Source organism: Triticum urartu, chromosome 3A, assembly GCF_056163025.1.
Source record: "Triticum urartu cultivar PI428250 chromosome 3A, HENAU_Tu73, whole genome shotgun sequence".
Taxonomy (NCBI): domain Eukaryota; kingdom Viridiplantae; phylum Streptophyta; class Magnoliopsida; order Poales; family Poaceae; genus Triticum; species Triticum urartu.
Genome location: NC_141875.1, coordinates 146,728,553 through 146,753,185, shown reverse-complemented (window position 1 = coordinate 146,753,185; position 24,633 = coordinate 146,728,553).

Genomic DNA, 24,633 nt, shown 5'->3' with positions numbered 1-24,633 from the left:
CGCCCCAGTACTGGGTGGCGTCGAGGTTATCTCACCAACAACAGCATAAAAGAGATTTTCGATGTCGGCGTACTAAACTCAGGTATTTCAGAACTGCAAGGATAAAACTGTGATGACAACACCTCGGAGCTCAACTCCCCGGGACACTGCCACAACCCCTAATTGACAGGAGGCACCAAGAACAATGTTCTCGTCACAGATCGATCGGAACGATTCCAAGATACCTGCGTGATCCTAAATTTTTTTTTGTGAAATCTGAGAAGAGAAGAGTCAAAACTCTACGTCAGGATGCCTTACCAGAGCGATGAAGGAACTGGGAAGTAAATAGAATTCCTAAACTCTCCGATATATAATTCCTAAATGACTCAAAACATTTTTTCTAGACTCAACTCGGCCACTAATAACGATCAAGCAATGGGGCTCCTAAGGTCGGGGAAGGCTCTGATACCAACTTGTAACGCCCTCGATGCGGCTATATCTCCTACGTGTCGAAGCACGACTTAGAGGCATAACCGCATTGAAAGCAATGTCGCAAGTAAGGTAATCATCACAACATCCCATGTAATACATAATGAGGGGAAAGGTAACATAGTTGGCTTACACTCGCCACGTCAAACAAAATACATAAATAGCATTACATCATCCAATCACTCATGGCCCGACTATGGCGCCAAAATAAAAGATTAACCCAACATGCGACACGGTCCCGATCGTCCCAACTGGGCACCACTACTAATCATCAGGGAAAGACACATAGTAACGGCGTGAGTCCTCGTCGAACTCCCACTTGAGCTCAAGCACGTCATCTGGAACGGAATCATCAGGCCCTGCATCTGGTTTGGAAGTAATCTATGAGCCACAGGGACTCAGCAATCTCGCACCCTCGCGATCAAGACTATTTAAGCTTATAGGTAAGGCAAGGTAAATATGTGGAGCTGCAGCAAGCGACTAGCATATATGGTGGCTAACCTGCTCGCAAAAGAGAGCGAGAAGAGAAAGGCAAAGCGCAAACGAATAACTAGAGAACAACCTGCGGTAAGCATTACTCCAACACCGTGTTCACTTCCCGGACTCCGTCGAGAAGAGACCATCATGGTAACTCACACGGTTGATTCATTTTAATTATGTTAAGGTTCAAGTTATCTACAACCGGACATTAACAAATTCCCATCTGCCCATAATCGCGGGCACGGCTTTCGAAAGTTCAATCCCTGCAGGGGGTCCCAACTTAGCCCATGACAAGCTCTCACGGTCAACGAAGGATATACCTTCTCCCGAGACATTCCGATCAGACTCGGTATCCCGGTTCTACAAGACACTTCGACAAGTTAAAACCAATACAGCAACACCGCCCGAATGTGCCGACAAATCCCGATAGGAGCTGCACATATCTCGTTCTCAGGGCACACTCGGATAAGCAGTCCGTACAACTAAAACCAGCCCTCGAGTTTCCCCGAGGAGGCGCTGCAAGGGGCTCTAGGTTGGACCAACACTCAGAGGAGCACTGGCCCAGGGGGGTTTAAATAAGATGACCCTTGGGCTCCGGAAACCCAAGGGAAAAAGAGGCTAGGTGGCAAATGGTAAAACCAAGGTTGGGCATTGCTGGAAAAGCTTTATTCAAGGCGAACTATCAAGGGGTTCCCATTATCACCCAACCGTGTAAGGAACGCAAAAATCCGGGAACATAACACCGATATGACGGAAACTAGGGTGGCAAGAGTGGAACAAAACACTAGGCGAGAGGCCGAGCCTTCCACCCTTTACCAAGTATATAGATGCATTAAGATAACAAGATAATATAATGATATCCCAACAAGTAAATAATGTTCCATCAAGGAACGATCTCCAATCTTCACCTGCAACTAGCAACGCTATAAGAGGGGCTGAGCAAAGCGGTAACATAGCCAATCAACGGTTTGCTAGGACATGGTGGGTTAGAGGTTGGACATGGCAATTTGGGAGGCATGATAAGCAAGTGGTAGGCATCGTAGCATAGGCATAGCAAAAGAGCGAGCATCTAGCAAAGCAAAGATAGAAGTGATTTCGAGGGTATGATCATCTTGCCTGCAAAGTTGTCAGAGTTGACTGGATCCTCGAAAGCAAACTGAATGGGCTCCTCGTTAGCGAACTCGTCTCCCGGCTCTACCCAAAAAAGACAAACAAGCAAAAGGAATGCAATCAACCACGTGCAAGGCTCAAACAACATGATGTAAACATGATATGCTATGCGGGATGCGATATGTGATGCATATCCAAGATTTGACAAGAGATGAATGAACCTGGCCTCAACCTGGGAATCCAAGTGTGCCACTGGAAAGGTGAGATGATTTCGCTTGAAAACGATATAAAGAACACCGGAATCGGAGACGCGGTTTGGAAATGGCGAGCAAAAACAAATATGGCACCAGTCTGCGATATACAGCAAGTAGCCATCTAAATGCAACAAGATGAACATGCTACAGCACCCAAACATGGCAACAAAGTACATGGAAGGGATCCATTCATGATGCTTAACAAAAGATGAACACTGAGCTACGGCCAATTCATCCATTAACAGGTTCAAACAAGCATGGCAAAAGTGCAATTGGTAAACAGATCTCAGACTTGGTGAAATCAACACTTGTCTGGAATTTCAGATCAGGTAGCACACCTTGGAGCACGAAAACTATATGCTACTGGAACTGAACATGGAAAAGTAAAGCATGGCATGGAGCTACTCAAAGAGCTTAATAAAAGTCCCTTAGTGACCTTGATCAAAAAGGGATCAGAAAATACAATTGCAAGCATGTGAAGATGGCAAAAACATATTCAGATCACAGACTTAGTGAAAAACTGGAGCATGCAAATCAGATATCAAGTAGGCATGTTTACGAGCTCGATGCACTTACTATAGAGCATGTCATGACAATCTAAGCATACACCCATCAAGAATACACATAATACAAGTTAGACATGGCAAGAACAATAACATAGCATGCACGGATCAACTACAACATCATCGGCAAAATCGCTAACAAGTAGACAATCTGCCCAGATTCACGAAATGACAAAAGTAGAGCTCGATTGACTCAAGATAGGGTGCTCCATAATTGTAAACAAAGCAATGGATGGATAGAGCACTACAAGATTAACAAAACATTCTTACTGATCATCCTCAAAAGAGGCACGGATCACTAGGAAACAACATGAACATATGACATATTGATAAGAACAGCTCAAGGACTTAGTGGAATTGCTAAGTCCCTGAAATCAGCATTAACGAATGCACCACTTTGCAAGCTTGTGCTAGTCACCACACACATCACAAAAATACATGGATGGCACCTCTGGAAAGATGACAAAGCATATAACAAAATATATGTAGAGCTCAGGGGCATATCATGCACATAATAATCATGGCAAAAATGACAAATAGCTAATTGGAGCAGCAGATCTGGCAACTATCTCAAATAACACTCTTCCAACAGCATTTCGGGCATCAAGATGAACTCAAATGAAAATTATGCAGTGAGATGAAATGATGTGCTCTCTGAGACGAACATTTTGATATGATATATGCCCAAAACGGATCTACGGATGCAAAGTTATGACACGATGAACATGGAAAAATAGTCTAGGGTTTGAGGCAAAAGTCAACCCTAGCAGATCTCAGATCCAGCTCGGCACGGACTCCGAGGATCAACGGCGCCGGAGTTCACTGTAGCTCGCCGGAGGGGAGGAGGCTTGCGGTGGCCGGACTTGGTGGCGCACGCCGGCGCGTAAGGCAGGCGGCGGGGGCGGCGGACGTCGGCGGCGAGGCTGCCGCGGTGGGGCGGCGAGGAGCGGCCGGCGCGGGATGGAGCTTGGCTCTGGCCGGCGAGGCGCGCTGCGGCCGCCGGCGATGGTGCGGTGGAGCTGGGCGGCTCGGGCGCCCGGAGATGGAGGCGAGGGCGGCGCGGGCGGCGAGGCGCCTCGGCCCGGAACGGCGGCGGGGAGGGCCGGAGATGGGCTCTCGGGCCCGCGGCGGTGAAGTGGGCGCGCCCGCCATGTGGCGCGCTGCGGTTGGGGCGGCGGCGATGTCCGGCGCGTCCGGACGTGTCCGGCGCGCTGAGGACGAAAGGTCTAGGGTTTGGGGTAGGATTTGATCCGGATTTTCGGGGAGAGACCTATTTATAGGCATAGGGGGAGCTAGGAGAGTCCAAATGAGGTGCGGTTTTCGGCCACGCGATCGTGATCGAACGCTCTAGATGATGGAGAGGATTTTGGTGGGTTTTGGGCCAAATTGGAAGGGTGTTGGGCTGCAACACACACGAGGCCTTTTCGTTCCCTCGATTAACCGTTGGAGCATCAAACGAAGTCCAAATGGTACGAAACTTGACAGGCGGTCTACCGGTAGTAAATCAAGGCCACTTGGCAAGTCTCGGTCCAATCCGGAAATGTTTAACCCCCACACACGAAAGAAAGGTAGAAATGACCACCGGAGGAGAACGGAGCGCCGGAATGCAAAACGGACAATGGGGAAATGCTCGGATGCATGAGATGAACACGTATGCAAATGCAATGCACATGATGACATGATATGAGATTCATGACAACAACAACAACAACAACACAAGGAGACAAAAACCCAAACCCGAGGAAATAAAATAACTTAACACTGGAAACGGCAAGAGTTGGATTACATAATAGGTAAAACATATCCGGGGTGTTACAGTGGGTGAGTGGAGGGATGGCCTGGCCAGCGGTGGGAGTAGTAGGGGCCGGTGAGGCCTCCGTGGCAGCACAGCCGGCCACGGGAGGCAGGAGCAGGCGGCACGACCGGCACTGCTTTGGGCGGCTGGAGCATGAAGACCAGAGGTTGAAGAAGCACGACGACCATTGGATGGACATCGTACGGTCACTTCAGCTAGAATCGTTTATATTGACTAAGTTGACAAAGCCCTTGGTACGTCAACTTAGTAGGCCCACAGGTCAGCTTCCGAAATGGTGCGCCCCAGATGTCAAGGGGAGGAATCATGTTTTGGGCGGGTGAAGCTAGAATATCCGAGATTGAAGAAGAAGCACGGCATCCGTTGAATGGACATCCAACAGCCACTGCTGCTAGAACCGTGTGTTGACTATAAGTTGACAAAGCCTTGCATACGCGTCAACTCTGTTTTTTTAGGGGACGCGTCAACTTAGTAAGGCCAGAAGTGTGTGGCAGAGAACTTATAGCCCATTCGAGATTTGTAAGAATGTGTATCCCATTTTTGAATTCTAATGGAATTTACTACAGCCCATTTACAGTTTGTTAAAAGTACAGCCCATTTCAACCAACCGTTCAAAACAGAATTCAATAAAATTTCCCACATTTTGATGGGATCCGAAATATTTTTATCCTGAAATTTCTAGTCAGATTAAATACAATTTCAATATAAATTTATATTACGTAAAAATTCAACGAAACATTGCGCTCGCAACAATTAATGAAATTAAAATTTTCAATATCCAAAAATAATATTTTATAAAGTAATCACGTGTTTGGTGCATTTTTTATAGTTACTGCCCAGTTTTTATAATTACATCCCATTTATTATTTCTTAAAGCCCATTTTCTTGTTAAGCCTAATGCATCCCTCCTAGGAAAGATTTGCAGCCCAGCGGGGCGGAGAATAACAACTTGACCTTGCCTGGGTATTCCTAAAAAAAGTATAGCTGGGCTAGCTATTTTCAGCTTGAAAAAAAATTAATATCTGGGCTGGATATCTGGCCTGGGCTAGACGGGCCACAGCCCGCCCAGTTAATACCTGCAGCGATGTTTTCGTTGTAGTTCAGAGGAGAAAAGTTAATATCTGGGATAAACATCAAAAAACTCTGCAGTGCTCACACCTTAAAAACACAAAATACTGCTCGAGCTGCTTGGTCCCAGCTATCGGCCGCTTCTTGTGCAATTCTCTCATTTATTGACTACTACATAGGTTGACAATGGTGTGGGACCGTGATGTCAAGAAACCAGGAGGAAGCAAAATAAATTATATATATATAATAAGGGGGCACTTGCGTACGTGAGGCTATGGACCTGGTGGGTCCCCATTGTCATTCTCTCCAAGTAAAGTCATCTCCTTGCCCGCGCGCGCTTTCCGCCCGAAATAGTCAGCGCCGCCCGCCCCGCTTCCCGGTGCAGGCGATTGCTCCGCCTTCAAACGACACAAGTGTCGTACATCCGTCCATCTGCCGCCCACATAAATGATACGTGGTTTCCAAGGCGGCTACTCCGGCGCCACACGTCCGTCCCTCCGCTTGCCCACCATTGCTATATAAACTACAGCGCCGGCCATAGCCGCAGTCATCCGCATTTGTTCCCTTTCTCCTGTCCACACCACTACTGCCCACCATGGCTTCCTCGCACTCTAGCGCTCTTCGGGATGGGCAGACGATGGACCACAAGGAGATGGCAGCCATTGCTACCGACCGGCTGGTCGGCAGGCAGCCGGAGGACGACGACGTCCCAATGGAGAACATGGTAGTCGATGATCCGGCGACATCCTCGCGGTGCATTGCACCATCACCATCGGTGAGGCCCGTGCCCAATATATGGACAGGGTGAGGCAGATGCATGAGGAACAGTTCCGGGAGGCGTAGGCCGACGCCGCTTACAACCACCATCCTGCAGGCGGTGGAGCAGATCGCCCCGGAGCGGGCGGAGCAGGAGGCGCTGCTCGACTCGTACCGCTCCGCCCGCAAGGGCCGCCTCGAGCGCTGGCGGTACCGCATGTAGGTGGCAGAGGCTGCGGCCGCCTACAAAGAGGCTAGCAAAGAGAGCGATGAAGCGGGCGAGGCGCTGTTTGGCGAGACCGAGGACGAGGCAGAGGACAATGCCGGCTCCAACGAGTCCCCGCTCCGCTGGCGTCGACGAGGCCCTACTCTGTCGAGGCCCCGCGGCACCAACAACAAGGCAGAGGACACCGCCAGCTCCGCCGAGGCCCCGCCCCGCCAACAACGAGGCAGAGGACATTGCCGGCTCCACCGAGGCCCCGCTCCGCTGCCAACGAGGCCGCGCCACACAGAAAACGAGGAAGAGTAGAACACCGTAGGTCGCCGCCGGTCGGGTCCAAGTAAGGCCACCGCTGCTACCCTCCGGTTGAAGCCAAGCTAGGCGCGTTGACGATTGACGGCCGGTTAGCTTCTTGGCGGCAACGTGGAGTCAGAGAGATGCGCTGGAGAAGAACGCAACTTCTACTTAACTGCTGGTGCAGTTGGCTGACTGACACGTGGGCCCAATAGGCCACATGTCAGTTACGCAACTGCACCTGCAGTTAAGTCACCGAAGCTTCTGTTCGGCTCAGCGGGACACATGTGGGTAGTTTCGGTTAATTAATTATACCTCCAGCGCACCCCTTTTTAGTTGAAGAATGTATGAAATGTAATGAAATCCGGCATGTTTATATGAATTACGACCGTGTATGAATGAATTTATTTCAATTAGTTCGAATTCATGTATCACTGGCATTGGATGAACATGCAAAACAATATGTACTAGCACTGTTCCGAGGGTGATCACCTCGTTTGCAGCAGTTTCACATGTACTCCCTCCGGTCCTTTCTAGTCTGCATACAAGTTTTGTCTGCAGTCGAAGTATCTCTACTTTGACCAATCTTATACAAAAAAGTATGCACTTTCACAATGTGCGAAGTAAAAAGGAACAGAAGGAGTACAAAGAGTTTGAGCAGCTTTTTAGCGTTTCTGTACATTGCAATCAAACACACTGGCCTGGCAATTCATAGAGAACATTCAAAACAATCGATGATTATGCATCTCAACGACTCACATGTCAGAGGCAATATTTACTTCACAACTAAAGAATAAAGAAAAAATTGATCGACGCTGCTGACAGCAAAGGGCGTCCCATTCGAAAATATCAAACGCATGTCTTGCTATAATCAATGAGCAAAATTTGACAAGGTTGTCCCATTGACATGGCACCTCGTGCTAAATAAACCAGCTGTTCTTTTTTAGTGTAGTTCCACCAAAATCAACCAAATTCGCACGTAGCTTGTATGATTTCGCCCTCATATGTTGCAACAGCTTGAACTTATCGGCACCTCCTTTCTTGTGGTGGAAATGAATGATTCGATGTATTCATGAACATTTTGTGCAGTTCCCATTGAAATCAAGTTGAGCACCCCTGTTTGCACAAATACAAAAAAGTGATTAGTATAAAGCAAACTGTACTATGAATTGACAGTTTCAACAGGCACATACATGGTCCATGTAGAGCACACTTTTAGAAAAATGTAACTCACCAGAAAGAATCCTAGAACAACGTGTTACTTGCGCATCACAGCAAAAAATGGAGATTTTGTCAGTCCTTCTGAGCTGAAGTTAGCTTGGTCTTGTGGGGAGTAATGTAACCATCCTTCAACTGCTCCTTCTGATGAGAAGATAGACAGGGCTTCTTCATCCTGGCATAATCGGAACTAGTCACTTCACGTACTCCATATTCTTCTTCAGAGGAAGATGACCCTGTTGTGCAAAGACAAGAGGACTACTAAATGCTATCATCCCTGTTTGCTCGAAAAAAAGGAAAGGAAATATTGAAAACATCACAGATGAAGCACTTCTCAAGGACAATACCACTTTTTCATGACAGTATCTAAACAGTAGCACAACACCAATAGAGATGACAAAGCTCAATCATATGGATGAAATCAGTGGGCGAGTACCAACCTTTGTCATGAGGCTTATTGTGTAGAGCATACAGATGAAGCACTTCTCCAGAACCATCTGTTGCTATCTACGATGGTGGCCATGCTTACTATATACTCCTCGATTAGTTTAATGTTTCCAACATCTTCTTGTGCAGTTCCACTAAAATATATGGTATCTTCAAAGAAGATCCCTGTTTGCACAAGTAGATATAATTACATATTACATTAAGAGTGGCATCGAATCAGTGGCAAAACAATTGCTCGTTCCAGCCATAGCAACAAATTAAGATGCAAAACTATATCATTACTTGTGCCATCACAATTCTAGTGCTTCATTACAGCACCGGGAGTTGATTTTTGTTTTTCTTCCGCTTGTTCTTCCCCTTCATCACTTGGTTCAATAACAGACAAGCTTCTACGTCAATGTAAGATTTGGCATGTCAATTAGGGAGCACAAGTATAGTAATAAACTTAATTTTCTGATGAAAGTGGCAAAATACAGGCCAACAGTTGTGAAATATCCTTATTTACATTAATGGGATATTAAGGTGCACATACAGATTGGAAGTCTTGTCTCCATTTGTGCAGTTCACTAAAATCAAGAAACATTATCGTACAAGTAGCACAACATATGAAAGCACACTGCAGAATCATGTGAAAGAAGGCTAGTACTGACCTCTCATGATGCGGAATTCAAATAACTCACAAGAAGAAGATCTGAACCAAATTTGCCTTAACGGATAGGAAGTAAGATCTCCTCTTGTGCAGTTCCACTAAGATCAAGCAATCAAGCAACGTTGTCGGTGTGACATTTTGGTTGAACTGCACAAAACACTCTTAAAACAAAAGTGTTTTGTGCAGTGCAACAAAAGGTCACAATGGCAACGATGTGAAGTAGATAACCCTGTTTACACAGAGGTGCAAAGGAAACAATTAGTGGTCAATAACGGTGGATGACACAGAAGCCAACAAAAAGAAGCATCTACCTTATCTAAAGGGAAAAGAAAGCAAGACAGTAGCATTTCCCAAACGGTGGCATTGATTAATATTAACATAGAGATTATATTAATAATAAAATTCGTTAAACATGTAATTTGCTTTTAACTGTGGCATTGCATCAATTTTCCAGCAGCATTATTAGAGGGTGTTTGTTTACAGGGACATTTTGGTGTAGGGACTAAAAAAACTCCGTGTCAATCCCATCTAAACCAAACAGGAGGGACTTTTAGGGACTAAAAGTGGGATTTGGGACTAAAGAAAGAAGACCTCGAGGGAGTCTTTTGGGACTTTTTCCAACAGTTGCCCCTGCCACGTATCGCACCTTGTCTCTATTAGTTCATTACTAGGGGTAACATGGTCTTTTAGCATGTCATTTAATAACCTCTAGTCCATGTTTAGTCCCTGGAACCAAGCAGGTAGGGACTAGGGAGTTTTTAACCAAACTGGGCCTTAGATTAACAACAGCTAATGAGTTACACGGGACAGTGGATGCACCAGCACCATGTGCATCTACCGATGTACTATGGTCATGCACAGTTTTTTGCAACAAAGAACAAACAACCAAGGAGCATAGTTGTGTTGGTCCTAGTTTTGTTATCTTTAGACACCTTTCCCTATGTGAGCGCAGCAAATCTAGTCCTGCTCAAACTCTACAGCCTTGTCCCTTCCTTTACTTTTGAACTAGTGCTTTCGCCCCTTCCTTTCCTCTTTGAACCACGTCCTACATTTATGCGATACAACTTTCCCCACTACTTTCCCCCATTCCTTTCCTCATTGAACCACGTCCTAGATTCATGCTATACAACTTTCCCCCTTCATTTCCTCTTTGAACCACGTCCTAGATTCATGCTATATACAACTTTTCCCACTACTTTCCCCCACTCCTTTCCTCTTTTGTGGCACCCCGGCTCAGAGAAATCGGAACGCCCCGTATTCCAGCCCAGAGATCGAGGAGAAGTCTCTGGAATATGGCACTGCTTTACATAGAACAAATCAGCTCTTATTACAAGAATAATAATTACACAGGTCTGATCTTACAATGATCACATCAGCATGGCGACACTACGCCTGTGATACTACACTTGCTCTATGCTAGCAGCGGAACAACTCGTAGCAGCAGAAAACCTTCTAGCAGCGGAACAACGACGAAGGTGGTGAACTCCATTCCGCAAGGACTCTGGCTGGTCCACGATCTAGCTCGCACGAATGGAAACCGCGACAAGCAATGAAGCAATCACGGCATCACCTGCAATCTGGCATGACATGCCAGGTCAGTACATTGAATGTACTTGCAAGCTCACAACAACCATAAACATCAAGGCAAGACAATACCATAGCATTAACAGGTTAATTAATTAACAACTACCATGATGAAGCAACTACTAAGCATGAGACGAACTAATACAATGCTGATAAATCACCATCTCAGATCTCCATAACCATATCTCTCTTGGCTAACCGGCCAAGCAATATACCATCTCGATCAACTCATGATCGAAACCATACGGTGATCTTTCCGGTGATCACTACCATGACCATCACTTGGTCTCAAACTGTGATCTTTCCGGCGATCACAACCACGACCAAAACTTGGTCTCCAGCATCATCATCAACATCCTGCCAATCTGTACTGCTCAACATATCAACATATAAATCACCTATAAGTCATTTCATCATGTGAGTGTTGATCAAACGGTGGGACCTAATACGGACGCGACTATCGATAGATTAAATACACTCTGTAGAGGTAGCACACTGTACCCACACCATGGAACCCATGGCCTCACACTCCCATTCGGGTGGACCAACGACATTCCGACAAAACCCTTCCATTGCCACAGCACTCTCTCGGCCACTCCGACCCAAATCCCCAACGGGCTGGTCCTGGGTGGCCCCGTGTCTACCAAAGACATCTCAACCACCGTCGTGGTAAAAACACTCCCACTCGGGGACTCGGTACCATAATCTCATCAACGAGCACACAAGGTTATGTCTGCTTACCGGGCCAGGGTACGCACGCCCATAACCTTCCCTAGTTGGAGGCACCGGCGAGAGGCACGACAATGTAAGGCATTAGGGCCTTCCCATAAAAGGCAAATGTGGTTGCACTGGAAAATGCCAGGTTCGGTGGCACCTGACCAACTTAATGACGGAATTTATCCCCAAAAATATAACTGTGGTAACCGATACTCCAATATCAACTATCAAACTATAATCCAAGTCATAACAATATCCAACAAATAATCCAAACATAATCTCATCATCTCAAAATACTCCAAGGGTAGCACAACACTACTGTCATGATGAATCCGAAAACAATAATTCTACTACTCCAATAACAAGAACAAAGCTATTCGGCTAAGATCCACATGTAAACATCATTTCCGAAAATAATACTCCAAGCAACAGAACATCAACTAGCATCATGAAAATAATCATACTAACCACTAATAATCGAAAGGCGGCATGATATCCAAGGTAATACTCCAAAAATATCATATCCAACACCACCATGAAAATAATCATAACATAAGCCACTAATAATCCAATGGCAACATGTCAACCACATAAGCTGCAAAATATAAGTCCTAGAACTCCAAGCAATATCATGGCAATACCAAGATCAAACAATACTCCGAGAAATGCCATGAACAAAGTCATGCAGCTAAAGCAGTATTTTAAACAAGTTCAAATAGATTAAACCATGTCAATGCATTACAGTGATGCAAATGGAGGGTGTGGCTTGCCTGGGGTGGAAGAAATCACCTGGAGAAAGTGCGAGAAACTCGCGGAAAGGATCGCCGAAAAACATACTCTCTCGGAGGGGGCTGAATAAGGGCAGGGGAAAAATGGTCATTTTCAGAATGTTAAAACATGGTGAAAATGATACCAACAAAATGGGCTCGATGAAACAAAGAAGTGGGCTTTGGATTCACCTCATTTGGATTTGTCGTTAAAAAGATATAAGGGTTTTTCTGCCAGGGACCTATTTGTAATGAAATCATCACAAACAGTCCCTCGGCTGGAAAAACAAAATGCGCCTTTCTCAGAAATACGCTTTCCATATAGGAAAGCGCATTCTGGACCGAAGAAGGAGTGGAATATGCTTTTTGAAGTCGAAAACGTACTTCTGGGAAGTATGCTTCCACTTATCCAGTGTGGTAGTGGGGACCCGGGGCGCTGTGCGGCTGACGAGCGGGTCCCACGGGGCTGGGGCCTGTCACTTATCCACCTTGGCACACACAGTCAACGCCTGGAGGCTGACTGGTGGGGCCGAGGAAGAGGCGGGGCCCACCTGGCCCGAGTCAACTCCTCCTTCCTCGCGCCTGCTCGATGCAGGGGAGGAATGGCGCGCTCCGGCGAGGCTCCTGAGCGGCTCCGACCATCTCCCGAGCCATGCAGCACACCGGCGTGCTGAGGGAGACCAACCGCACCCTCCTGGACCGTTTACTTTCGCCTAAGATCACCGGAGCAGCCAGGTCCATGGCCGTGGCGGAGGAGAGCTATGGCCGGAGATGGGGATCACGGCGAATGGAGCTCCGGCGACTCGCTAAAGGGATGGGGAGGAACACCGGAGTGGTGGGGGTCTACTGGTGGTGGAGGAATGAGGAGAGGGGCTCCGGGTTGATCCAATTGGGGAGCATGGCCGCGATGGCCATGGCGGCCAACCGACGCGATGAGAGGCTCTGGAGTCGAACGGATGGGTCGGGGCGGTTGCTGGGAGGGTGAGGAAGAGCTTGGAGCGCTCGGAGGGCTCGGGGGAGGCCTTAAATAGGCAGAGGAGAAGGGGGCGAGGGGGCGAGCTAGCGTCGCCGCGGACGCGTGTGCGCGCACCCGAGCTTGCTGGTAGACGACGGGGGAGGAGCAGTGAAGGCTCTCACGGGGCAAAGGAGGCCAAGGGGGCGCAGGGAGGAAGAAGATGGCGAAGAACCGCGCCAAAACGCCACTGTGCGCTCGTGGGTGAGGAAGCTGCCGGAGGGGGAGCGGGGTCCAGGTGATCAGCGACGACGAGAGGAAGACAACGGACATGCTCACGCGCGCTAAGACGACGACGGGGAGAGGGGCTCGAGCAAGAATCCATCCTGGGCGCGGCCAACGGCAGCAGAGCGCGTGCAAAGCCTTGTCATTAACGCGGTCACTGCATGCACTGGCATGTAGCGGGGGAAAGGGGCTGGAACTTGTTGTCTAGTGGGTAGTTCATCCAGGGTAGGTCTCAACTACGGTGGTAGTTCGGTTAAAAGTGATCCGGTTAAACGGTGAGAACCCTTTGAAGTTTACTGCAGTAAACTTGGGTGAGCACTAGTGATCAAGAGGAAGGGTTTTGGATCCAATGGAATTCTCTGCGAGGTTGAGGTAAAGAAGGAGTTTCATCCTGGTAGCTTGGAGAAGAATTGGATCAAGATAAATCATAGTTGCTTTGCAACTGACCAAAATGGTCCAGAAATGAGATTTAGATGCTGCACTCAAATGGTGTGGCCACTTGAGCTCAAGTTTGGCAAGGCTTCATGATTTGATCATACAAAGATCCTGTATAAGTTTCATACCAATTGGATTCACCAAAATGGTACTTGCTTCACAAACATCCTTGCTGACCAGAAACTTGCAAAATTTCTAAAGGAAAAATGGCTTGATGAAACATGCCCAAAATGAGTTGAGGTAGGTTATATGGATAATAGAAGGCCTAGAAAAATTGACAGCCATAATGGAGTAAGATAAAATATACTTCCTTTTCAAACTGAAATTTTGGGCACAATCAAAGAATTGAATGTGAGCTCACATGGAGGCATAACATGAGCTCTACTTTGGTGTAGGTCTACGATATGATGATATGAGGGATCATGAAAAATGGCAACTCATTTTGATATGCCTAGCTTGTACTTCCTTCACAACCAGTTCCCTCAGACAGGAACTTTGGAAAATCATAATTAAATAATTACTAAGAAAATGAGGTTGCATTTTGGCATGTGGCAATGATATGGACAGGAAAAGGGGTCCAAGGAGTTTGAGGTCAATTGGGAAAAGGAAAATAGCACTTGCTTCACATTCTGCCATTTAGGGAAGAATAGGAAATGAATTATTTGAGCAAGATGATAAACATGAAAAATAAAATATTTTGCCATATTTGAGAATATATGACCCAAAAAATTTATGAGAATTATTTGGGAATTTTAGGAGTGATGGAAATAAAGGTTGCTTCACAACCTAGGGCAGACAGGGTTATTCCTTTAATAGAAAAAGGAATATTCCTAAGAAAAAGAAATTAGGGTTTGGTCAAGCAGTGAAGTGACAAGATCTTGGCAGGGTTTTGAGAATGATGAGCCGCTTGGGAAGGAAAAAGAGGATGATTTCCCAGGTGACAAGGCCACAGAACCACTCCAAAAAGAAAAAAAAACAGAGCAAAAACCAATAAATCAAAAAGAAAAAGGAAAGGGCCAAAATCCAGGCTGTTACATCCTTGAACCACGTCCTAGATTCGTGGTATACAGGCAGCTAGAGCAATGCATGTGGAGTAAGTAAATTATACCTTGAGGTTCTTGGGGCGTGGTTCGGTGGGCGACGGGGCGGCGGCGAAGAAGAAGGGGTCGGAGGCCCTCCCGTGCCGCCGCTGGGTGGAAAGTGAACAGCTGCGTCGGTAGTCCCTCGCCGACGGCGACAGCGTTAAGCCTTCTTCCCTTCCCGGCGGACGGATCCTACTGGCTCTTTGAGCAGCAGTGAGGGGAGAGAGAGGCCAACAAAGTCTTGTTTAGATTTGGAGAGGGCGAGAGAGTGTGAAGAGAGCAACCACAAGCGTTGAGGCTCCAGTGGGGGAGACGGCGTACTAAGCAATCTTCTCCTCGTTTTGCGAGTTGACGGGGCACATCAAAAGTACTCCAGTGTATACAGCCTTGCCTCTAAGGTAGGCCCCACACGGTTTGCCTCTTTTTTAACATAACACGTCAAGTCGCAATTTGTTTGTTCACCCGTGGTAGACGATCCTCCCTCCACCAAGTGGACAACCAGTACACGTGCCAAATTACCACGTGGGCTGCCTTTTTCGTACAGAAATGAGCTCCACCGTGTACCCGCGCGGGTGTGGTTGGGAAAGAGACGGGAGTACGTGCGCCGTGCATGCACCTCTTATCTTCGTGCACGTCTCCCACCTAGTGGGTGTGTGCGAGAGATACAAACCGCGTTCTTGAGTGTTTTTTGTTTTGGGGTGGGGGTGGGGTGGGGGTTGATTTCATGAATTATTTGTGGGAATATGTGTCAATGACATCTCAAACAAAATTTTGCATGCAATGTGTGTGAAATGGAGGCCTATCCATATCATACATAGAGGGTCAGGCAATCCACGAGAAGAGATGGAGGGGTCATAGCTATCGATAGAGTCGAAGAGAGGATCAAGTGGGTGGGTGCGAGATCGATGAAGAGAACCATCGAAATTGTGTGTGTGTGTGTGTGTGCAAGTCAAAGATATAGGGCGACTGGCCTACCGGAACGTTAGAGGGCACATGTCAAGTTTTGTGTGGTAGGGAGACATGACTAGAGCGCTCGATGTATCGGTGTGTGTGGGGGGAGGGGGTGGGGGGAGGGGTAGGCAGAGGCCTAACTATAGAGGTAAAATGACTCGTATATGTGTTGAGAAGGAGAGACCCAGCTATGTCTTGAGGGAGATCGGTCGACATCCATACATAACTGAAGGACGGGAAATATGATGGGACAGAGAGAGAGAGAGGAGAGAGAGAGGGAGGGAGAGGGAGGGTGAGGGGTAGAGTGTTGGATGGGTGATGGAATTGCTTCTCGAAGATGGTGGGAGAGGCCTACTAGACAAACTGAGGGTGGAACTGCAATGTTATCAATAAGAGTGGGGATGTGTTTCTGTGTGTGCCTGTGCGTGATAGATCTGTCAGGACGCATCCATGGATGATGAAGGGGAACCATGTGTTTGGTAAGCAAACCTAACTAGATCGGTAGATCAATTGCTGTTTGTCGGAGGAAGGGAGAGACACAACTAATGAGGTAGATCGATTGACGTGTGGGTAAAAACGAGTTATAAGGACCTAGCTGGTGAGAGAGATCAGTCGGTGTACGTCCATTTGTTAGAGGCAAATAAGGCCCAGCGAGATAGATAGACAGAGAGAATGGAGCTAGGAGGTGGTGCGAGAGGCCCAACTACTAGCTAGATAGGGGGAGGAGTGTGCGGTTGTAAGATTGATGAAAAGAGGGGCGAGAGTTTACACGTGTGTCTGACCGTATGAGAGTGACGAGGCAAGGACACATAAAGGAGGAGATTGAAGGTGTGTGTATGTTGTAGGCAGGCATCGCTGGAGAGGTTTATCGATCGGTGTGTGTCGGAAAGGAGTTGTGGAGACTCTAGGAGAACGACCTATAGAAAAAATGAATGTGCCCAGTGGATAGAATGCCGAGGGAGGGGGAGGGTGAGGAGGGCGTGTGCATGCACGAGAGAAAGTTAGTGGTAGCTACAAAGGTTAGAGGATTGTGTGGGTGTAAGAGACTAACAAAGATCATAATTTGATATGAAAGCGGATTCATATATTTGAATAGGAGATCATAGTGTTTTAAACATTGCATGCATGAATATAGCGGTGATACACGTGTTGTGCACATGTTATACCATAATGTGATAATGCATGGCGTTTGCAACTCATAGCTAAATGCCGAACAATCTAAACCATACTATACATCAAACAATCTCACATTTTATTTGAATTTGTGATAATGTGTGGCGTTTGCAGCTTACAACTAAATATCAAACAATCTAAACAATACTATATATCGAACATTCTCACATTTTATTTGAATTTATGGTAATGTGTGGTGTTTGCAACTCACATCTAAATACTTGTAGGCGTAGGGGGCGGGGCACCATACATAATGTGATAAACACATTATACATATGAGACATGGTTTAGATTATGAAGATCTAGCTAGAGCTAGAAATGTAATGTGATTTGAAATCAAAATAAAGTGGATTCAAAAAATCTAGTTCAAGTTCATATAGTACACATAGTTCATATGTAACTCGAGACTAATCATGTGGTGTGCTCTGAAGATAATACACAAACGATGGTTTAACTTGACAATAATGATGATTGTAGATCTTATTAAAACAGAGGAACAAATTCAAATGCTTTGACTTCACAACAATCATTACCGTAGATCTTATTCAAATAGAGAAACGAATTCAAATTTAGTTCATATTGAAGCGGTAGTATATACGTTTGGAATGCACTAAAACATTCATTTGAGTAGTAGGTTGCATGCATTATACACGTAGCGAAATATTTTAATTGAACATACCATGAATTCAAAGTTTTGAATGACATTTGTAGTGCACATTGATTTGGTACAGTACACGTTAGGCTTGTCCGGAAATTTCAACCCACTCCTTGTTAGCCCGAAATATTTAAGATATATCTTTGTCTCGTTGTGCTCCGACAACTCCCTCCATCTCAACCCGTGCCTTGCTATTCCGAAATTACAACGCACGCGAAAACTCCCACCTCCCGTGAAATCCCGACACCTGAAATGCCTGTGGTACCCCTGAACCGAAAGAACCGCCTCAACTCGGTGGGGGTACTTTCGTAACTTACCCCACATTTCAGTCAAGCGCGTCTCTAAGCCATGGTTCCCCACTGCCATCCCATCCACCCACCCATTCGTACACCGAGGCCGCGAAACCCGCGACGAAACCGCACACCCTGCTCCGTCCGCCACCCAGCCGGAGCCTCTTCCCCGACGATGTCATCCATAGCAACACCTCGACGTCCCTCATCCATCGTACCGGATGAGGATCCGTCGTCGATCTCATTGTCCCGCCGGTTCAGCCACCCCGTCCTCCACCTCCAAGGAGCTTCCCCGACGTTCCCCTCGTCTTTCGCGCCACCTCCATTTCCACACCGCCGTCTTCACCTGCACCACTGGAAGAGCATCATCATCACCGTTGCCTCGGATGAAGCTGCGGCCTAATCGGCGCCACCAAAGAGGTTGTACACTAATCACCGCATTTTCTTCTTGATTTGATCTCACGGTGCTGCCGGCGCTCGGTCCCGAGCCGGCACGGCGCGGCTCCATCCACGGCGGCATCGCCGGCCACTTCCTCCACGGTGTCGCTCCCTCGGCGGCGACGTCCACATCAGTCGGAGCTGCTGCTGCTTTAGCTCTCGCTCGCGCTACTGCTCTGCTCTTGCTCTTGGTCCCCTGCCTGGTCTGCTCTTGCTATTGCTCTTGCTCGCGCAGCTGCTCTCGCTCTTGCTCTTGCTTGCGATCCTGCTCCGATTTAGTTACACTTAAGTTGACTAAATCGACTTTTGGGTCAGTCGATTTTTAGGGGGGGCTCGCCGGGGTGAAGGAAGAACCAGCCGCAGCGGGGAGGGGGCTCGCCGGAGAGGTACCCCACTATCTATCTTAGGGTTCAGGATGGGTGCGGTGGTCGCCGGCGGTGGCGGGGCGTTGGCGGGGCGGTGGCGTGGGGATCGCCAGAGAAAAAGCTCGGCATGAGGGGGCCTAGAGGGATGGCCGGGGCGGCGGCGGACCGGCGGTGGGGAGTGTTTTCGAGGTGGGCGGGGCGGCACACCGCCGGCCGCGGACGGCGGGGGGCTGCTGTTTGGCCGGTGGTGGCTGGCGGCTCAGGGGGGTGGAGGTTGAAGATGAACCGCGGGCCCTTGATTTCGTATCCAACAGCTGCAAAATCGACTGACCAGAGATGAAAAAGTCAGTCGACCGACGTGTAGCCTCACCTTGCTAGTGCGTTCAGTTTCGACAGCAAAATTCAGTTTCGACAGCAAAATTCAGTTCCGACAGTTAAGTTCAGTTTCGACAGTTAAGTTTAGAGATGAGCGGCTGATGTATTTTACATCTAGCACTTTGTGGTTATGTATTTTATGTCATGTATTGGAGATGCTATTAGAATTCCACTCAGGTTAACGTTGTTCGTTGTCCCTCTTGTCCCGCTTCAGCCTTGGCATCGTACAACTCACCGGAGCTACTCCAACGACGAAACCCTCCATCACAGCGGAGCAGTACCTCGGGCTCCATCTCCAGACACCTAAGATATTCTTCCCCTCCTCCGACAGCAAAGTCAGCCAGAGCATCCTCACCGGCCAACCCAATCACGCTGAGATCAACATGGCTTCGCCGAAGAGGTTGTACACTTGTTGCATCTCTTTTTTACTCTACAGGTTATATATATTGTCCACTGAGCACATGGATTTGTTCCTTTAGTGTCTCCTTGAAAGAAAATGTAGGAATTTTAATTTTCACTTGTCCTCCTTTTCAAATTCCTATTCATGAAGCACAAGACTAAGATATAGTAGCATAATAGCATTATAACCGTACATTTTCTTGTGCTTTGACTTAATCTCACCATGCTTCTTTGCATCCTGTGATCTTCCAATTATTGTGAATCAAACACCCAGATTGGCAGAAATCCTGTGTTTTTAAATTTTCTGTTTTGCACGTGCATTCCTATCCTATTCCTGTCTATTTCCTATCCCTGCATTGTTGGAATCCTCCAATTCAAACGAGCCCTTACAAAATTACTTGTCTTACAGATAGTTGTCAAAGAAAACCTTGTGTGGTTTGTCCCGCTCCTGCTGCGACGTCATCCACCCCAGCTCGGCTGCTCCAATGACAAAAGGGTCCAGCACAGCAAGGATCCGGCCTCCAGGCTGTCTTTCACCGCCTCAAATCTTCTTGCCTGCCGCTGGCAGCCATGAAAACTACATTACCATCATCAACCGAGCAGATGACCTCGAGGACTACACGGGTCCGCAAGAGAGGTCGCACTCTTTCGTGTCTGCTTACTTATGCATCGCTTAATATTACATGCTACTTTATCTTCATATTCACCGATTAGACTCTGAGTCAGCTCCAAACTAATGGTCAAACTTGAGTTTTTAAATGGTTGTGGGGTACATATCGGGGCCGCTATCAATAGTATCTATCTACTATCTGGTTAATCTCCGGTGTCTACTATGAGTTTCATGTTGGGTAGGAAACAAACAGTAAAGAAGCCATTATCTGTTATTTTTAACTGAAGCCATTATCTGCCTGCTATTATTGGTTTTGGGTCTATCCACAGGTTGCTACCATCACTCTGGATTTCTGCATGCACTCCTTACATAATCTCACTATGTTTTGTTCCTATGCATGACAGTTATTGTAAACAATGGAACTGGACATGTAGAGCAAAAGAGACGAGCCTTGCGTGGCAATAAAATTTCATGCAGACGTCGCTCCATGGTAGGCGCAAAGGCAGCCCCCCTCCACGCATTTCGGATTGTAATCGAGAGGAAGATATCTGTTCTGAGGGGGATTCGGAAGGAGAAGACAACTCCTATTTACCCCCTGAGGTCTTCGCTCTAACTAGGCATGCTGATGTTGGTTATATCATGCATATGGTGTCTTGCATTGCTTACTTTATACATCAAATATGTCATCTGCTTAGTTTAGACATCCTTTGTGTGAATGCCATTTGTTTAGTTTATTCATCATCCTGAGGTTCTGCACGGCGCAGCTGCTTCTTCTTCTTGGGGGTGACCTCAGGAGGGCCCTTGCCCTTGATGTTGGGGTCGTCGATTGCTGCAGCTTGGAAGGCACGCTCAAGGGAGCACACCGCATCTCTTTCTTCACATGGGACCGTGATGATCCCGCTGCTTCCCGGCATCTTGAGAACATTGTAGCCGTGATGGGTCACCGCCATGAACTTGGCCAGGGCTGGATACCCGAGGATGGCATTGTACGGCAGACGGATGTGCGCGACGTCGAAGTCGATGAGCTCGGTGCGGTAGTTCTTGCGTTCCCCGAAGGTGACAGGGAGGCGGACCTGCCCTATCGGTGTGGTGGAACCGTCGGTCAGTCCTGAGAAAGCCTTGGTAAGATGAAGCTGGTCATATGGCACTTGGAGGTTGTCGAACGTGTCGAGGAACAGGACGTTGAGCCCTACGCCGCCGTCGATGAGGCTCTTGGTAACTTGCATGTTGCTGATGACCGGGAAGCAAAGCATCGCGAGGGCGCCAGCGGTAGCTGCGAACTTGAGCTGATCCGCCGAGTTGAACGTGAAGGGGCACTGGGACCATCTGAGCGAGCGTGTGGCTTCGAGCTTGGGGAGGACTGCATTCACTTCACGAGAAAACTGGTTGAAGATACGCTGCGAGGCTGGGGCCTGGGCTCCGCCCAAGATGCAGGCGATAGCACGCGGTTCCTCGAAGCCCCCAGCCCCCTCGTCTTGATGGTGTTCGTCATTCCTTCTTGGCGGTGGCGGCAGCAGAGGGAGTCCGGCGTTGCCTTGAGGACGATCCTCACGAGGCTGATCCCTACAGGCGCCCTCGCGAGGCTGATCCTGCCAGCGGTCCTCACGAGGCCGTTCGCGCCACTCCTGGCACGGGCCGCGGTCGTCCCAGCGTCCGCCACCATGTCCTCCTCCTCGGCCGTAGCCCCGGTCGCCGCGCTCGGGGCGTCGACCGAAGTGTCCTTCGCGAATGGCTATGAGCTCTTGACAGTCACTGGTGTTGTGGGTATTCAGGTTGTGGAAGGCGCAGAACGGACAACTGCTCTTGGATGACTCTGGTTGGTCTCTGCCGCGCTTGGTTTCTGGTTCCGCTGTGAGCACGGCTGCTCCCTTGCGCTTCAGTCCTTGTCCTTGGTTTTCTTCTCCTCCGGGTCTGCAGCTGGGAGATCGAGGAGGGAGAGGTGCCCCTCCTCAGCTCTTGCGCACTTGGTCGTCTGGTTGAACAACTCCAGGGATGTGCACAGCTCCTCGTGGATAGCGAGCTCTTCCTTCATCTTGACGTCGCGGACGCCATCAGAGAACACAGAGATGATGGCCTCGTCCATCACCTTGGGGATCTTGAGGCGGACGTTGTTGAAGCACTGGATGTACTTCTAGAGGGTCTCTACCGGTTGCTGCCTGACGCGGCGCAGGTCAAACGCAGCCGGCGGGCAGTCGTGAGTGCCCTGGAAGCTGGCGACGAAGCGGTTGCGTATCTCGTCCCAGGAGGAGATGGAGCACGGTGGCAGGTTCAGGAGCCAGGAGCGGGCACCATCCTTGAGAGCCATGGGAAACCAGTCCGCCATAACTTTCTCGTCGCCGTTGGCTGCTTTGATGCTCAGCTCGTAGAGCTGCAAGAACTCCGCAGGGTCAGGGGTGCCATTGTAGCGAGGAGGCAGATCCGGCTTGAACTTGCCCGGCCAGGCGACGCTACGCAGCTCGAGGGTGAAAGCGCGGCAGCCGGCTGTGGTCACTTGGGCCCGCCTTGGGGTGGAGCTTGGTCTTGATGGGGTCCGCACCCTGCCGCTACAGGTGGCGCGTGGTCTTGCCGCAGCAGCCGGTCCTGGCGCAGTGGCGCGAGGAGCGGCGGAGCATTTTCTTGCGGTCGAGGGACTTCTTGACAGCTTCTTTCTTCACGCGCGGGCGCGAGATGCGGCGGGTCACGACGTGGAGCCACACGCCTTGGCGCCAGGGCGTCGTCTTGGGGCAGAGGTGGTGGAGGCGCTCCGTGAGCTACGTCACCCGTAGCTGGCGGAGGGCGAGGTGGAGAGAGGGATGGCGCAGGGGAGCCCCCTGCGGCACGGACAAGCTCGGCGATGCGGTCGAGCCAGTCCTTGTAGAGGTCATCGACCGGTCGGTAGCACAGGAGCTCGTGCGCCATGAGGAGCGCGGCCCATGCGTCCATGGGAGGGCGACGTGCATGGGAAGAAGAACCGGCCGGGGTCAGCGATGGAGTGGCGGTACGGCCGTCCCGCCACACTGAGGGGTGCAGCGAGGATGCTTGCTGCTTGTTCCCCGCCGGGCCGGTGGCGGCGTTGGTGGCAGGCGACGGGGAACGATGAGGTGGCCCGCTGATGGGAGCCGTCTGAGCGACGCGGGCGGCGAGGGCAGCCCAACGCTCAGCACGAGCGCGATGCGCGTCTGCCATGGAGACGACGGAGCAACGGGGCGTGGAGCGAACGGAAGGAAGCTTCGGCGCACCCCTACCTGGCGCGCCAAATGTCGGATCACGGGTTCCGGCAAAACCCTCGAGGTTCGAACACTGGGGTGCGCGTGAAGGTTTTCTCCCTATCGATCCACGTCCTACCTCTCTAAGATCTCGCGGACGAACTTGCAACACAAAGACACAAGATTTATACTGGTTCGGACCACCGTTGTGGTGTAATAGCCTACTCTAGTGTGGTGGTGGTGGATTGCCTCTTGGGCTGATGATGAACAATACAAGGGGAAGAACAGCCTCCTGAGGTTGAGGTGTTCTTTCTCTTGGCGAACTTGTGTCGGTGAGATGCCTCTGAATGAGTTATTCCTTCTCTTTGTCGTCGTCGTTGTCCCCCCGTCCCCCCTACTGTGATGGCTAGTTCTACTTATATAGACCCTGGTCCTCTCCCCAAATATTGAGCGGGAAGGGAGCCAACAACGGCCAATTTGAAAGGGGACGGCTAGTATAGCTTATCCTGACAAAAGTAGTCTTAGCCTGCAAAAGGCTCTGGTGGTGATGCCGTTTTGGGCTCCATGGTGACCTCCATCTTGCCATCCTGCTGGTCTTGGTCTCGTTGCAGTGATATGGAAACCTTTCCTTGATGCCTCGGTACTCCGCGCCTGCGCTTGCCCCCTTGGCACCAAAGAGGAAGCAAGGACACTGCGTGCGCTGGCGCTCGCCTGGTCTCGATCGTCGTGGCTCACGTCATGAGGACCTCGCGAGGTTTGCCTTGCTTTGATCTCTCTGCCCCTCGTGAGCCTGCCTGGCGAGGCTGCTCCTGAGGAGTTCTTGCGTCGTCCCCCTCGCGCGGCTTGGCCCCTCACGAGAGTCTTGAATACCTCGTCGATGAAGATGGGCCATACAGACCTGCTAGCTCAGCCACACCGTGGGCCGCAGGCAGGCAAGTCTGGGGACCCCCGTTCCCAGAACACCGAACGGCTCTTCTTTTGACCCCTTTACTTGTGCAGGGCAGTCAGAGCCGCGCGCCATGGCCACACT